The sequence below is a fragment of the Cavia porcellus genome, unplaced genomic scaffold (assembly GCF_034190915.1).
Source record: "Cavia porcellus strain 051 isolate PalLab524CR breed Dunkin Hartley unplaced genomic scaffold, mCavPor4.1 scaffold_12, whole genome shotgun sequence".
In the NCBI taxonomy this organism is placed as follows: domain Eukaryota; kingdom Metazoa; phylum Chordata; class Mammalia; order Rodentia; family Caviidae; genus Cavia; species Cavia porcellus.
Genome location: NW_026947495.1, coordinates 40,232,576 through 40,250,876, shown reverse-complemented (window position 1 = coordinate 40,250,876; position 18,301 = coordinate 40,232,576). Strand labels below are relative to the sequence as shown.

Below are 18,301 nucleotides of genomic sequence, written 5' to 3'. Positions count from 1 at the left end.
TGACATTGGGAGTACACACTTTGGAGCATTGCTTTGGATCATCAAGCAATTGTGAACAGCAGATAAGCATTCAGGCTTTCTTGAGAGTCCATTTTCTTTTTAGAAAATATAGATGACCATAGTACTAGATCAAGGTTACATTTGCACACATTTAGTGTCTGTCTTAAACTACAGGAGGTAAATACCCCAGACAATGCATGCTTAAAATTGACAGTTACATGAAATTTGGAGAGGGAGAGTAGTGATTGTGTAACCAGATTACAGAGGCCAGCCACATTCCAAAGTGTTTACATTTACTCAGCATATGGGATTGTTTAAAGCTTATAGAAAATGGGAATGAATGTTGACAAAAGTAGAATAATATACATAAGGTTTAAGGATAATAGAAACAAACCCCTATAACCAGTGACATTTTACATGAAGCTTTTAATAAGAATAGTCAGAGCCAGGTCTGGACACAATGTTCTTAGTGTCTAGACATTTGTGTGGGATGGAAACTAACCAAGTGTTCCATCTCTCTCTCTCTCTCTCTCTCTCTCTCTCTCTCTCTCTCTCTCTCTCTTGCACTGATTGAATCTAACTACAGTGACTCAGCCTGTCTTAAGCAGAACAATTCATTCTTCCTCCTCTACTGTATATAAATTTCACAGTTAATATTTTAGGTCAGGAAAATTATAGACAACACTTGAGCCACGAATGAAAGCCAGAAAGGATATAGTGGTCCTGAAACTTAGCTAAGTGTTTTCTTTGTGTACAGAAGCTATGTTTTTCTGGAACTCTCAACCTTTTGGTTCACTGCTAAATCCAGCCACCTATCTCTAGAGTGAAAGCTGACCTGTACCAGCAAAGCCTTGCAGACTTCCAACATTCAGTATGTGGGTTGGCAGGGACTTCTCTTGACTTTTTAAAACCGTTATTTGCCTTTTTGTATAGATCTAAAACAAATTTTTAATGAAAGGAAGATTTAGGATGCCCTTATCTTTTCCCTCTTTATTGAAATTTTTGGACACAGCAAGGACTGAGGTCTAATTTTGAACTAATCTGAAGTCATGTTTTTATGGTTACTATTCCCTAAAGATTAAAAATTAAATTTGGATTTTTGAAAAGGAAAATGATTATGGACATATATACATTATGAAAGAAGAAAAAGCATACTGTCTTATTATTTAATTAATTTTCAATAACATAAAACTTTAAAGTGATGTTTTAAAATTTGCATACTACCAACAAGTATTGGTAGATTCTTGTAGGAAAAGGTTCACTTAACAGAGAGCAAGGTAAAGATTTAAAAGAAAAAAAAGTGCCCACTGAATCTCTTATGCTCTAAAAGTTTTTCTTTTGCCAGTGGGATGTACTCAAAACATACAATATTTTCAACATGTATGACATTAGGTTTTTCAGTGCCACTGCCAGGAGTTTTGTGTGTCTTGAATTTTATTGTTCCCATTTGAACTATACCCTCAGTATAAATAGGAAAAAAACATGAAGAATACTACACTCACCAATGACTCTGAATTTATAAAAGAGATACTTGGCTCATCTCTAGAAGTACAAAGTAGACCTTATTCTCCACCTGCAAAGTCAATCTTTTGCACTGTGTTATTGTGTAACTGTTGTGTGAGAAACAGAACAGAAACAATACATGTCTGGACATAGAGAGAAAGAGGTTTATTTTAAGGTATTTGCTCTCATGATTGTGGAGGCCTGCTGAGTTCACAACTGATGGAGAAGGTTGGTGGTCCAGAGACTCAGGAAAGTTTTGCATTTGAATCCAGGGCAGTTTTCTAGCAGGCCAGGTAGGCTCAAACTGCAAGTGAGGTTGTAAGACTGTCTGCTGAAGGGCTCCCTGTTGTTCTGGGTAGGTCAGCTTTTCAGGCTGTCCAAGTCTTGAACTGATTGGATGGAGTTCATTGATAGTGTGGGAGGCAAGGGCTTTTCTCAGAGTCTGATAATTTAAATACAAGTCTCATTCAAAAATGTCCTCTTAGAAACAGTGTATTTGGCAAATATCTGGGCACTGTGGCCAAACCAAAGTGGCACATAAAATAACCCATGGCATTGACTTTGAGCATGTTATTTAACCTCTTTCTGCCTCAGTGTGTTCCCTTATAAAAGAACATTAACCGTATAGGATTAATGAAATTATGGGTACATCATAGGATATGAGGGCTAAATAGGCCCATTTCTAAGGGGAGTGTTTAAAGAAGTGCCTGACATATAGAAAGTACTTTATTGCAAAACATTTGAACAGAAACGAAATTTTGAAATATCAAATCCAATTGATGGCAGAGAAATTTTATCAGCGATGAAGTTAGCCTTCTAATGGCCAAATACCAATCCAGCTTCCACTGCAGAAGTCTGTCCTTGTTTCCTTGACTGGGTAGACTCAGTACCAATACAGCAGGAAACATGTATTATTACTGAAATTCAAAATTTCTGAGTTTGTGTTTGTTTGTTTGCTCGCTCATTTGTCTTTGCTGTAATATGCTGGAGATTGAATTCAGGGCCATCACACTGAGCTACCTGTCCAGTCCTTTTAAAAAAAAGTTTTGAGATAGGGTTTTACCAAGTCACTAAATTACCGAAGCTGGATTAGAATTTGCAATCACCCTATGCCAGCCTCCCAAGAGTGCTCTTAGAATTCCTTAGATTTTGAGATATTTTAAAAGTAGTTATGTCATAGCTACTATGCAGAAATTTATGTTTCACTATTTATGTCTGTGCGATACTGAAAACTCTCTCTCTTGTGCACTGTGTGATTCAGCAAAACAGATTCTCCCATGCTTCTGCTGTTCTGCATTAGTCACTTTTTCCCAGGATGGAATGAGCTCATGCTGACACCTGGTATCTGACACCTGGTACATGCACAGATCCTACCTTCTAAAATTCAGTGAAAGTCAAGATACATTACTTGGAAAGATTTAAATAGTTTGAATTGCGTGTTTCTCTTTTTTAAAGAATTAGTTCTGCATTCCATTCTGAGCCTGCTGAGAAAAGCTCTCTCCAAAGTCTTTGCTTCCTTCTTTTGTAAAGAGTTATTCAATCTGAGATTCTAGACCACTGTTTCTCCAAGTGAGGACTGGGTTCTAATTATCTGGAGAGGCTGATAAAAAGATAAATGGTTAGTGCTATTGAATTACTGACTTCGAATGTCTAGGGGTGAGACTTGAGAAAACCACGTTTTAAAACAAGTTCTGTAAGTTGATCCATATGCTACAGGAGCTTCACTGCCCTAGATTACTTTGATCTTGCTAATAAAGAAAAACCGTAAGAGTTTTTTTTTTTTTTTTTTTAAAGTTCTAACAGTGTCCGTTAAACTTTCTAGGTAGAGCTATCTCCCCCTGTTTAATTATGTTGCATTATACATTGCTTCTAGCTGAAACACTCTGGTTCTGCTGCATTAATGAAGCATAAATATGCTCACAGAGTATTTCCTGATTTGAGCTTCTGGGCTAATGATCTTTGTTAGCTTTGCCTAAAAGAAGGTCCAGGAAAAGCATTGCTTATTTTTAATGCTGACTTTTAACATTCAAGGTTTCTTACATTTACTGCCAGCCACATTTTTAATCACTCAGTGTGAAAGTTCTCATTTTCAAAGCATGTTACATTCTAACTACACTCTAAACTGAAGTCATATTCATTCTCAGGAAATGGTTTAGTAAATACCTATTTCAGGGAAAAACTGAATGGGTGCTCATGAATAAATGCTCATACTGAAGATGTAAGCTGCCATTAAGAAAAAAAAAAAATCTCTGTATCCTTGAGATGAAAATATCCGCTGAAATTGACTCTTGTCTCACCTGTTACCACTAAAAATACTAAGATCAAGAATAATTTAATATTTAGGGAATGCTTCCTATGTAGAAGAGTGTTACAGGCAGGGTTGCGAGGAGAACAATTAGAATCAGGACACAGAATTCATAACATTATTTTATGATGGCCACCCAGAGTTAAACACAAGAAAGTGCAGGAAATCTGTCCACAACACTGAAGACTCAGAATATTCAGCCAAGGGCCTGCATCCCACAGCAATGTTCTATGAGTCCAGATGCAGACCTGGAATGTTCTAGAGCCCATGACAAGGCCTCCCACAAGTCTAACTGGAGGTCTAGAGCCCACGAGAAGGACTCACATATCTGTTTTATGGATCCGTGCTGGGAAGGCCCAAGGGTCAATGGTGGAAACTAGAAAGTCTATGCCAGAGGGGTGAAGAAGCTGTCCTGGCAGGTTGAGGGTTCTACAATGGAGCTGAGAAGTCATGCTCATAATAAAGACCAGGGCTGTCCTGAAAAGCACCACAGTCATCCTCAGTGACTCAGAGGTTCTGAGCTCCTCCATCGATGGATAAAGAACAGTCAAGTACATACCAGAAAGCCAGAATGATGAGTTTCTCCTGGAGATTAAACAGCACACATCTTCCCCTCCAGAGCTAGGAAGTGATGCTCAATGTAAGGACCAGAGATCCTCAAAAGTGAACCACAACCATTCTCCCCAACAAGGTCCAAGCTCCTCCAACAAAAATGGTTGAACTCACACTGGGGAAGCTAGTCATGATAAGCTCCTCCAGGTGAACCAACAGCTCAAACAGCAACACTTAGAGAAACCCACAACACCTAGCTCATCTTCTCCATGTCTCTATGCTGGAAACTTTTCTCTGGTGGAACATCTACGCTCAATACCATGCTGATTTAATTCAGCTGGTGTTAAAATGACCATCAGTTTTTAATACATAACAAAGAGACTTCTGTATATTATTTTATTCAGTCTTTTAACAACTCTGTATATGATAATTTTATTTATGTTTGGTTTTTTCAAAGGTGAAACTAGGCCTTAAAGAGGTTGTGTCTCATCTACAATCATGTAGCTCCTTAAGGTAAGAATAAGTATCTGAAAACTGGACCATCTGACTGCAAAGCCTGTGCTGTAAGCCTGGTTTTAGGCTTACTAACTCTCTGCTTCTTTTTTCGGTTTGACTATTTGCATGGAAAACAACAGACAAAGAAATATGGGCTGGAGTCTTTGAGAAGAGTAGCATTTTCTAGACTTCTTTAATATATAGCTATTCCAACAGTAGAAGCATACGCTCATTATTTCCTGGCAGAGGGTTATAGCACTACCTGATGTCTACTGACCTGAGCATTAGAATATCTCAGTGATTAGCTTAATGTCAATGATGTACAAGGCATTTAATCTCTTTGGAGTCCAAAGAGCTCATCGAGTCTGTGCAAAAAAAAAAAAAAAAAAAAAAAAAAAAAAAAAAAAAGGAGCTGGCATCTCCTCTCTTCCAGCTTATGTTATTTCACAAATACTGTGATTTTATATATTTTAATAGACATTTAGATCTGGCAGAGATTATCTGGCTTGGAATCCTTTGGTTTGTAAGGAATGGATACCTATTCAAACTGGATTTGAGAAAAAAAAATTATTGTAAAGAAAACGTCATATGTCACAGGAACCATTACAAGGTAAACCAGACTTTCCCAGAAGTGAGAAGTCATCGTTTATCTTCGCTCTCTCTCTTTCCCTCCTGCCCCTCTGCTTTCTGCATGTCCATTTTTATATGTTGGAAATTCATCTTGTCCATCTCTTCAACTTTGGTTCCTTTCGTTAGGTGCTCCTGGAGTAACCTGGCAGCATCTGACCCTGAGTATGAAATCCAGGCTTCAGGTTAAGAGCATCAGAAATGATCAAGTGTAGATCACAAGTCTGAGATCAATCCCATTAGCTAGACCAGATATTGGATGACACTGTTTGATGCTTGCTGCAGCCCAAATGATTCTGATCATTTATGCAGAGATTATACAGTTTTTGGGAGGCACTCAGAATGAATCTTTAAACTATAGTTTGCCTTAGGAAAACTTCCAACGTCTTTTACTTTCTAATACTGTATGTTTTGATACCATTTTTTCTTTCTCTTTTTCAGTACCTTAATTTTGCTTTCAACTCAGGCTTCTCTGGTCTCTCTAGTTTCTTTCCTGTTTTATGAAAATCCTCATTTCTTTGGGGTGGTTTTGGCAGACTTTCAAGGTAGCACCAAAATAAATCTAATGAAGTAATTCCCATGTAAAGTTAAAATAAATAATTGTCCCTATTTACTGAGTAATTACTATGTGCCAGTTCTCATGCTAACTCTTCTGTTAGTCTGTTTTATTTATTCATTGCTGTCAACCCACAAAAAAGCATGAATTTTAGTTTCCTTTTTAGAAAATGGAGGTTATATGTAGCTCAGTAGTCTGGATAAGATCACACAGCTAGTTAAGTGGAAGAGCTGGGATTTAAAAACAACCTCTCAAACCTGAGCCACGATGGGTCACCGCTGTTATTGTCATGATATGCTTGCTTCTGGTTCATACTGATTCACAGCAGCTATGTATTAAGTTTTGTGGAATTTTTGAGATTCAGATTTTAAACAGCCTTTATTAAACTACACATTAAAAACTTATAATTAATTTTTAAAACAAATATGAGGAACACTCAGAATTCATCATCTTATACTTGTTCCACTACATTTTCCATTATATGCATTTGGGTTTACTTGAATTCACCATAACTATGAGGTAGGAAACCTATGTAATGAGGCACTGCTATCAACCACTTCCAAAGTCCATGTTTGTAAATGTCATGTTGGTGGCTTGAAACTAGATGTTTTCAAAATATGTACACCACAGAAAAACAAACAAACATTGAACATATGTACACTACAGAAATTGATTGCTGCTCATCTAAATCCATGTGTACTTTCTAAAAATGAATAAATAGCCATGTTCGTGGGCCACAGGAATATACTAAAGGTTGAACGGCACTCGGAGCTACCAGTTTTTGGCTTCTATTTTAAACAAACACTTCTTTAACTAATAAATCTCAAGCTCCTACAAGAGCAGCCACTTCAGTCAAGGCCTCTATCACAACCACATATGCAGTTAACAAAGACTAACCCAGGAACTTCCAATAGCTCATTGCACAGACAGAAAAAGAAAGTGTTGTTAGTCCCAGCAAATGGTTGCCTGTTGCTGAAACTGAGGCCAGGCTAAATTTTCCTTTACTACACATTTCTCTGTGTCTTGGCAGATGCAGAATCACCTCAGTCTCTGCAAAGCATTGGCTGGGTCCTTGACTGAGCAAGGATGTGGTCAGCAAGGGAGGGTCATCCAAGGATTAAATATTTGCTTATCTAGTATAGTGGCACTTTTTATGTACTATGCCTTTCCAACTGTTCTAGAATTTATACATTCATCAGATCATTTTTCTGGGTCAAAGAGAAGCCAAAAAGAAGAAGGTCTCACAGCTGGAGGACATAAATACACGAAGGACATGTGGGTGCGCATTTAATGCTGCTCTCTGGGCTGAAATGATGTGGTTTCTTATGTTGTCCATGGAACTAGCAATTATCCCTCTGTCTTTGACTGAAATAGTTATTTTTGGTAAAAAGCTATTAAGTCTTTTGACTAAGAACATTTTGGCTACCCTGTGGTTGGTTGGCTATGTTTAGACCACTTGCTCTGTGACCTGGGACAAACCTCCCAGTCTTTCTCTTTTCTCTTTTGTCAAGCTAAGAAACATAGAGTGATTTGTCAATGTCTAGACAGTGGGATAAAAAAATTAAAAAATTTTAAATTTCTAGAGTGTTATTTCATTTCTTCAATCCTCATTCTAGCAAAGAAGAAAACATCATATTTATGAACAATTACTCCCCCCCTTAACAGTTTTATGCCTTAGACACTGCATCATGTCCACAAGGTATCAAAAAAATTAGTGCAAGAACCCTATGGTTAGTTTCCTAAATGTTCTTGCATTCTGATTATGTGTCTCAATCCAAATTATAGTGTATTGTTTGATGTCATAAACTTCAGTGTTTCCCCTTCATGGATTTCTAAAGTATTTTCACTTCACCTTCCCATATGAATTTAATCAGTAACAATAATTTATTAAATACTCATATTTTTTCAGCATAATTTTATTGCATTTTGCTATGAAGAAGCTGCTACAGGAATCTTAAACAATGTTCTTGCACTGTGAAGCCAATGAAAACAGTTTACACAGGAAGATAATTATCCCCAAAAAAGCAGCATATCATCAGAGCCAAGTAACGAGTTAAACTACAAATATAAATAAGAAGACTCTCTCTTTACCATCTACTTAACCAGTCCTTTGGGATAATGTCATTTCTGTTTCACTCTGTAAAATACATTGCCTTTTGTCATAGCCTACTAAACTACGCCTGGGTAGGGGGTCACCCTCTAGGACATCTGAGCCTTTGTTTGGGCCAGTTAAGTAGTATGCTGTCCACGTGTGTTTCTATCAAACTATCACTAGTACTTGTCATTAAAATAATATAAAGTATGTTAATAAAGTATGTGGGACATAAAGCAAATATTGGAGAAGGGGCTAAATGGAAGTTAGATTGTTTTGTAAAGACTTGTAAACATGAATTAATAACAATACTGACTAATTAACTTAAGTATTGCCAGAAAATGTCAAAGATTAACCGGAAACAGTACAGAAACTTAGAATTTTTGTACTCAAAATACTTGGAATGTTCTTGCTTTACTTTAAATAAACCAAGATGAAAGTTGTGGGGGATGTACCATGGATATGTTCTGTATAAAAAAGATGCTATGGAATTCTTAGGAGCAGGCTCTTAATTACAGAAAAGGTTCCTATATGAAAAGCTTAATAAGCAAGCAAGCCCAATCTGGGAACCAGTGCCATGTGAAACCTGCCATCAGATGGGGAACTGTCAGACCCATGCCTTTCCCCATGAGTCAGTGCCATTCGTGGATGAGACAGAGAGAGAGAGAGAGAGAGAGAGAGAGAGAGAGAGAGAGAGAACAAGGTCACACTAGCAAGCAAGCCCAGCCTGGGAATCAGTGCCCTGTGTGGGCCTCCACCAGGTGGGAACAGCCAGAACCCAGCCCCTTCCAGCACAAGTGCTGGCAATCAGAAGTACCAATCAACCCCTTCCCTGACCTTGTGTAAGAGACCAGCTTATTCAGAGAAACACAGGCTGTTATGATGGCTACTGATGTAAAATGAAATTGGATGCCTGTGGTGCTTTGGTGTTACAGTATCATTGCAGATCTAAGGCCAGTGGTCTGATCATAGGTTCAGAGAATAGTGGTATGCAGTGTGTCATCTAGGGGAATCTCCTTCTGCAGGTTACAGCCATTGCTGGTTCCCTATGGTCTTGTTTTGAGGTCCTTATATCATTTTCATTGTTTTGTTGGGATGGGTTTTATTCTCTTTTGTTTTGTTTGATTATGTGAAATCCAATGGCAGGAGCAACTATTTCAAAGATAGAAAGACATATTATGGTAGCAATTTTGGACTTACTATTGGCTTGTTTTGAAATTGTTTATTATATTCATTGTTTAGTTTTTATTGTTCCTGTTCTATTCTATTCTGTTTGATTTTTTCTATGCCCAAAGTTGTCTGCAGCTATTTTGAAGACATCAAAAGACATTACGGTAACTATTGTTGATTTTGTAAGGTTTTGAATTCCTGTATTTCTTACTCTGGTTTGTTTTGATTGGCTTTATTCTGTTTCATCCTCTTTAAAATAAAATAAAAAGTTTAATGTAACTACATATTTTATAGTTTGAACTGGAATATTTATGATATAGATATGTTATGATTTTTTCTCTAGTCATTCTTTTTGTTTAGTGGACTGATGAATCAACTAACACTATTACTCTCATCAGATTACAGAAATGCCTCTAAACTGACAACTTGGAAAAAGAAATTAATTGTGAGGCAGACTTACAATGATTGGTGTGATATCATCACTGTGGAGAAGCAAAGCATGATTTTTTTTTTTTTGTCTTTTTCATTTTTATCGGTACCAGTGATCGAACTCAGGACTGCCTGCTTGCAAGGCAGGTGCTTATGCCACTGAGCTAAATCCCCAGCCCCACAAATCATGATTCTTACATGAAAGCAAACACATAAGTGGTCAGAGAATGGGAAATTCAGAGTAGGGAAGGTAAAAGCCCAAGCAGAAGAGTAAAGAGAGAGGAAGAAAAAATTGGGAAGAAATTTTGTGGTAGGTCTTGAAGGAACTAAGAGACTTAACAGGCAATATTGAGCTGCTGGCTAATTTTTATCAGGATAGTGAAATTATGAAAATAATGTTTCACTGCCTGGTAATAGGCAACAGGATGAGATGGATCATCAATGGCAATATGTTTTCTTTCTTTTTCTTTTTCTTTTTTTTTAGTGCAAACTCAGATGACTGGAAATGTTTGCCTGGAGCACGATGATGAGAAATAGAAGTGTGAGAGTGGCCTCAAAGAGCAGAGCACAATCTTTTAGATTTACAGTGCCTGACATGAGAAGGCTGCAGCAGCTGCACCTTGTGTTTGTGGGCCCTTGCTCAGATGAAATCAAAGGTAGTGGCTGCAGTTGTGACTGTATAAATAATATGAGAGGGTGGAAGAACATGTAAAAAGCTTTTTTGCAAAGAAATATTAATTTTGTTCCAAAGACACAAGATTGGTATTTTGGATAAATTTATCTTAAAAATGAAATTTTAAACTTGCTTTCTGATGTCAAGGAAGATACATTTCGTCATGAGTGACATAAGGAAATCATTAGAATACAATTATTCAGAGCACAAGTTTTAGAGTAAGTCATAATTCTGCTCAAAAGCTTAAATTACTATTTTTCTAGATAAACAATTTCATTTAAAAATGAATATGAACTAACTCTAGATAGAAATATGTAATCTATATTTCCAGGTTTTAGGGAATGAGACACCAACATTTCTTTTTCCACAAGAACCTACAAATTATAAAATCCCTCCCCTGTCTGGTCCACTGTTTGCAGAACATTTATGGGAATTAATGCTTTGTAATCATGGTTTTGAAGCTACAGCCTGAATGGCAGGATATTGGTGTACACTGAAGTAAATTTCCTCTCCCATCTCTGCGTGGTGAGCAGTGATTCCTTGGCAATGCACATAGAAACACTGGGCATCCAATCACAGACTTTCCCGATTTACTTATGACTTTTCAATAGGATTTTAGCAAGTGCTTGGCAAAAATTTTCTTTATAAGAAGTACAGAGCTTTTCATTTGGCACAAATCTTCAATATGTAGGTTTATAGTTCATGTTTTCCAGCTTCCTTTAAAAAAAAAACAATGTTGTAGTAACACACACACAGTCATTCATTAAGCACTTTGAAGCGGCAGTCTGTGATATTTCCAAACAAAACATTATTTTACCAACATGGTTGACTGTTTCAAAGTCTCCTTTCCAAGGAATTCCACTAACTGACATTTGAGACAATAATAACAGAAAACCAAAACAGTAGGTTTTGGCTATTTGTATAGGGTTATTTCTGGTATAGAACAACTCAGACCAATTGTAATTTGAAAGAAATATCATGAATCATCATATTATTTCCATACCCCATCCACTGCAAGGAGAGACTTACTCAGGGTATAAATATCTGGGACTGATTTCATTCTAAAGCTTTTTCTTCCCTGTTAATTTTTTTTGAAACTATTTGCAAGTGGTAAACTGTTGGTTGCAATGTGAAAGTCATGAAGCTGTGATAAAGTTCTTAGTTTGCATATGACTAAAAAATACTTACAGAGTCTGACATCCAAAATGCTATTGCATGGAAATAAATATGTAACTGGATTTAAGAGTCATCCGGTAGTGTTGTGAAAAATCTGTAAAACTTTCTCTTTTTATAATATAAGTGGAAGGAAATTCCACCAGTAAATGTCCTATCCTAAGTGCTCTGCCCTCAGGTTTTCAAAAGACACAAAAATTGCATCCAGAAAAGCAGCTCTGTCAAAATGACTTAAAAAGAGGAAAGAAAGTTGCTAGAGGGGAATTTATAGCCCTGATAAAAAACAATTTTAAGTGATCTCCTCTGGTGGCCTAGGTGTAGACATGGAACAGCCCAGACTGCAGCTTTCCAAGAGGTTAAATTTCAAAAAGAAGAAACAACAGCAAACAAGCTGTCAGTTTTCTCAACCATGTCACAACTGGCTGGCGGTCTGTTCAAAGTAAAATAGCTGATTTACAAATTCCTGGATCCACCTTACTCTTAAATATTAACACTCCTTAGGAAACTTTAGAGTTTGCTTGTCACATTTATGACTCCAGGGTAGAGGTGACCCTGTGCAAACCTGGTCCTCATGACAACTCTTCTTCACCCTGTAAATAGTACCACAAAGAAGCCACTGTCAACTCAACCTTTGATGGCAGGGACAACCCTAGTGCCAAGGACACAGGCTGGAGTTAATAATCAATGAATTTCCAAATGTTATAGGTTAGAAGAGCATGTTTACAATACAATTCCCAAATGGCTTTCATGGGAGAGAGAAGATTCCACATTGTCAGCATTGACAGCAGGTTTGGGAAAGCAAGCCAGTTACGTCATGGCTCAGTTTCCCTCAGATCTTCACTACAGGCAAATATCTCCATTAGTTGGCAGTTCTAAGATTAGGGAAACCAATTTTGAATTCTGGGGGAAAAGGAGAGAGAAAGGACTCCTTCAGAGAAGATTGTTAGAGAAGAGATGGGAACAAAACTATGCAGAAATATGTGTCAAACAGTTAATGATTCTAAAGACTGGAGTGCAACAGTTTTGAAATATCCATATATCCCCAAAACAGTGCTTTCTTCCAGAAAGTAGGAAATTATCCAGATCATTCACTTGTACACAAAGCTGAGGATACAGTCAGAGAATAAATTTAAAATAGGACTGATGAAGATTGCAGGATGAATATGTAAAAATGATAAATATATTTTTAAGAAAGAAAATAATTCTGAAATGCATACTTCTTTAACTTGAAAAATATTTAGATGTGATTAAAATATGTATGCAGAATCCTAGGAAAATGCAAAGAGATTGGACTAAAAGTTCCAAAGATACAAGATTAGTATTTTGGATAAAAACAGGATAAATTTATATTAAAAATGAAATTTTAAACTATTAGTTCTATGGCTTGCATTTACTTTTGTTGTTAGTTCCTATCTATCTATCTATCTATCTATCTACCTATCTACCTACTTATTTACCTACCTGTCAGTCTGCTCAGTTCTCTTTGGAAAAAAGAAAAACTATAATAATAATAATAATAATAATAATATATTAGGAGAAATAATAGTGCTAGTCACAACTATTGTCTGAAGTTTCTATGATGTCACTAAGTGGTTTCTAATAAATCTCTGTTAATCACCCAGAACTAAAAACATCTATGCTAGTAGAACATAAACAGAATGCCTAATTTGTGATGCCTGTTTTCTGTAAATTGTAAAGTAGTAACAGATTTATTCTTTTTTCTCTTCTCACAGTTTCTGTACTGAGCACTTTACACATATTCTGCCCCTGGATCCTTACAAGTTTCCCAAGGAAATATAGGCTATTATTACTGCCCTTTTCAGCTGATGAGTCTGAGGGTTAGAGAAGCCTTTTAGTTAAGGATCACTAAGTACAGTCATGTATTTCAAGTGACAAATGGATTTGATCCTAGGTTTAATCGTTTTTTTTTAATAATTAGTAAGACTATAAATTCTTTCTAAGGAGATTTTAGAAGAATTAGCTAAGGGAGCAGTGCCTGAGAAAGAAGCCCATTGGGCTAAAGAGTTCCTGAAATTTGGAAACAGATGGCTTGGGTTTGCTTCTGACAGTGATACTTCCTATCTGTGTGGTTGATTTATTGATGCTTTTGAAAGCAACTACCTTGCAGAGTTTAACACTGTCAAATGAATAGACAACTTTAACATTTTCTTAGTTTTCATATAGAAATAATGTTTAATTAGGGTTGTTATCCCAAAATACACAAAGCAAGGAATCCATTCTTTTCTCCTTTCATAAAAGTAAGTAATCATTTTCAAGGAGTATTTCCAATTGGCCATCTTATCATGACCCCCAAAATTATCCAGAAATATTTATTTAGAATATGGTCCACAGTTAGATATAATACACTATTACTTTTGAATTACAATATAAGGAAAACTTGAAATTTTTAAGAAAATCTTTCATGAAAAAACAGTTCAAATTTTAAATAATAACATTCACCAGGAATAATAAAATCAGTTACCCTATAAGTAACCTTTAGATTACTTCTTTTATATTACTTCTCCAATTTAATCAAATGTCATCTTATGTACAATTTTATACATAAAGAAGCATTATTTCAATTTCATTATTGCTATAAGTATCTCTGAAAATCTCTTTTTCTATATTGAGAAGATAAATTTGGTGTGTTTCCCATATCAAGTCTTAGGAGTATGGGACTCACCAACAAGTGGAAATATGCACTTTTAAATATAAGTAATCATGTTCAAAAGATGTGGCACTTTTTTGATTAAAAAATCAAATGCCCCAGATAAACTCTCATGCCTCTGAAAAGTGAAGTCTGCCAGTCTATGTGGTAAGATCCTCCTGTATATTTCCTTTCCAATTTTTCCTTCTTACTCTCTCATTCTATTCTGAAAGTACTTGCCTTCACCCTGTGTCTGAATAGTCTGAGTTGTACAGCCTCTATTAATTGTTCGAGTAATTAGAACATAGATTGTCCCCACAAGCAAAATAGGTTGGGAGTTTTTGGTAAACTTTCATTTGGACACAAAATTTGGCCAGTCACTACTGGGTACTGAGAAGCAAGTATAGTCATTAACCAAAGACTATTTTTCTGGCACTAAAATTGAAACTAAAATATGTAGGTACATATATATAGAAAGAGAGGGATATAGATATAGAGCCAGATGCAGATATAAATAACACATATTGATAAAGATATAGATGTAAATAGAAATACAGGCATCTTTAGAAGACAGATTCAAACAGTATAAATAAACAAAAGAAACTTAATTCTACTTCCTATGTTTCCAAAATTAAGTGTGTAAAATGAGATTATCTAGTTTACAAAAGGATAAAGGCTTCTAGCTTCTTACTTTCTAGGCAGATTACAGCACATGTCACAAATGGATATAATATTTAGTCTTAACTAAGATTGCTTTGTTTTACATTTAAGACAGGGAGGCATCACCTTCTTTAAAAGATATAGTAGTTGGTGACATCCAGCAGAAAGATTTGTTATAAGATGGCAGATAAAAGGGAGAGTGTTCCCAAAATCCATGAGCATGGTCATGGGCAGAGACGGTCATATTTGACTCACAAGCCTTGGACAATTGAGAACAAGTCTCCACAATTAAGAAAACAACTAAAGGGAAAATGTGTGCTATCATTGGGCTGAATGAAATACAGTTGATTATTCTTAATACTTCCCTGTCATTAATATTTTCCTCTTTATATAACATATGATTTCATTAATTTTATACTCTTAATATCACATATGCAGTTGTTTCTTTCTTAGCAATTAAACATTCCTAATCAAGAGAGACAGAGTAGGTCAAAAAGTAGAAGCATTAGACTATGAAGTTATGAATATCTTGATATTTGCCTTGTTGGTACCTAAAATTCTATATTAATTTTTATTATTTTCATGTCAATTTTAATTTTATGTCATCTATTTTATTTTATGCATTTAAATATAAACATTTCTGAAAAAAACAATTATTTCAAAGGGCTCATGAATCATGTTTGCTTTTAGGACTTATTAGAATCTTTCCATAAAGATATTTTGATAAGGATAGAAGCACAGGTATGGGGAAAGAGGTTGCGTCAATGCCATTATAAACATGCCAATTTTCTCTGCCCTTACTGCTCTTTATGACCCAGTCCTTTTGATATAGGTATACAGAGATGACAGTTTGGATGCATGCCACTTGTCAAAAACTGAACCAGGCATGTATACAGTATGTTAAGGCAGGAACTACTCACAATAACTTTCAGATATTCACATTATTATCAATATTGTACACATGAAGATTTGTAAAATAAAAAATTAAAGGTTCTCATTCAGAGATACAATATGAAAAGCAAAATCAAAGAGATGCTACACTTCTGGCTTTGCATACGGAGGAACGAGGCTACAAGCTAATGGATGTGAGCAGCCTTTAGAGTTAGAAAAGATAAAGAACTGGATTCTCCCCAACAGTCATCAGAAAGGAACACAGTCCTGCTAGAGCCTTCACTTCAAACCCATGTAGCATATATTGTACTTCTGACCTACAAAATTATAAGATAAAAATCACTGAAACTTCTGATTTTAATCCATTTTAAAAGTAGAAAAGAAATTTGCTTGGAAAGGATGACAATTAGAATCCATATCTGGCTGAACCAAAACCTGTACTTTAAATCATGAATTTAACAAGAGGAAAAGTAGGGAAATGAGTAAAAAGAAATATCTGAAGGCATATGACATTTGCATTATTTAACTCTTTGTCCAAGAACTCTTATAGAAAACTATTTTTCACATTTATAAACTATAACAATATATACTACATTAACTGTGAAAAGCCCATTATATTACTGCAAATAAATATAATGCAACATAATATTTACCTAAATTCTTATGTAGATTCCCAGTAACACTCTTATTTAGATGTCCAGTCACACTCTTTAAATTATCACAAAATGATGCAGTTTTGAGGAACTTTTATTTACAAAAATGCTTAAGGTAACAGTGTATAGGTAATTACTAAAATGAAAAAGATGAATTTAGTCTAAAAGTACATAAAAAGGATAAAAATTCTTTAAAATATTAATTATGGAGTCTCATGTTGAACATGTGTGAGCTGATTCCCAGCACACAGGGGAAGCTTTGGAACATAGCTCCTAACTGGTATGACTATGCCCAGCATCCCAAATCACCAAAGGACTCATATTAGGTCCCTGCAGGGCTAACTGGGCCACAGCCAGTGATCTCCAAGTGCCTAGCAGGGGCCTGAATCCAGTCCTGCGAGCAGAACATGTGTGAGCTGATTTCCAGTGCTCAGGTGAAACTTTGGAACATCGCTCCCAGTTGGTAAGACCACACCCAGCATCCCAAATCACCAGAGGATGCATAGGAGATCCTTGTGAGTCTAACTGGGCCATGTTCCATGACCTCCAATCAGCTAGCAGGGGCCTGCGTTCAGCTCTGGGAGTAAAAGGTGGGCCAGGTGATTCCCAGCACATGGGGGGAACTTTGGAACATTGCTTGAAACCTGGAAATGTAGGAAAATGACAAAATGAAAGAGAAAAATGCAATCTCAAACTTCCAGCCCAACCCTAGTAAGTCTAGGAGACTTAGAAGAAGACTATAGAAGAAAATATAAGCCATACACCTGAAACTCCTGAAATGACAACAACTGAAGTAAGAAAACAACTCTGGGAAGCTATAAAAGAACTCAGATCAGAAATAATCTCTCAGGTAAAAGAAGAAATGATAAATATAGTGAAAGAAATGCTGAACACACCTAAAGAAGACACAGTTAAAAAATTAGAGGAACAATACAAAAAGATGGAAACCTTGAATGAACAATATATGAAACAAACAGAATGCATGAAGCAGATTCAAAGAGATATACAGGAAATCAAAAATACCACTGAAAGTTGGCAAAACCACCTCAATGAAAGTGAAGATAGAATTTCAGACCTCAGAGACAAGATTGCAGCTAGTGAACAGGAAAGGAAAGATCTTTTGAAAATAACAAGGAATTAGAAAATAATTCAACAGCTGCAAAGAAAAACAACATAAGATTAATAGAGATAAACAAAAAAGAAGGTGACAACACAGATGATATCAAGAGGCTACCTACAGAAGTAATAGCTAAAGATTTTCCAAATATGACAATGGAAACTGACATACAGATCAGTGAAGCATATAGAACTTCAAATAACCATAGCCAAAAGAAAACTACACCCAGACATATAATAATCAACGTCACAGAAATCCAAAATAAGAACAGAATATTAAAAGCTGCTAGAGAGAAGAAATAGGTCATCTATAAAGAAAAGAGTATCAGAATCACAGCAGACTTCTCAACACAATGATGTCAAGAAGAGCATGGAGTGAAGTATTTCAGATCCCAAAGTAAAATGACTTCCAACCCAGACTGATGTATCCTGAAAAACTGTCCTTCAAAATGAATGGAGAAATAATATACTTTCATGACAAAGAACACCAAACCAATCCCTCAAAAAATACCGAAAGTTACTCTAGATAGACATAGGAAAAAACCACTAAGCAAAGCAAACAATTAAACAGACTGGAAAGTTAAGGAATCAACAGCAGAAAGATAACATGTCAAAAGTAAACCAATATATGTCAGTTACAACCATTAATGTAAATGGCCTCAATTCCCCAATTGAAGAAACAAATTAGCAGAATCAATCAAGAAACAACATCCGACCATATGTTGTCTACAAGAAACCCATCTAAGCCAAAAGCAAACT

General features: G+C 35.9%; 1 long non-coding RNA gene across 3 annotated transcripts in view; it reads right to left on the bottom strand.

Annotated features, from left to right (window-relative positions):
* The window catches only part of LOC134478285 (uncharacterized), a 156,973-nt gene that overhangs the window by 84,077 nt on the left and 54,595 nt on the right, over positions 1-18,301 (bottom strand). For 2 of the 3 annotated variants that reach the window (XR_010050797.1, XR_010050798.1), the window contains one exon: positions 5,274-11,119. The exons of the other annotated variant lie outside the window; for it this stretch is intronic. This is a non-coding gene — a long non-coding RNA (uncharacterized LOC134478285). Of the gene's footprint in view, positions 1-5,273; positions 11,120-18,301 lie in introns of those variants that run through there. 3 annotated transcript variants of the gene reach the window in all.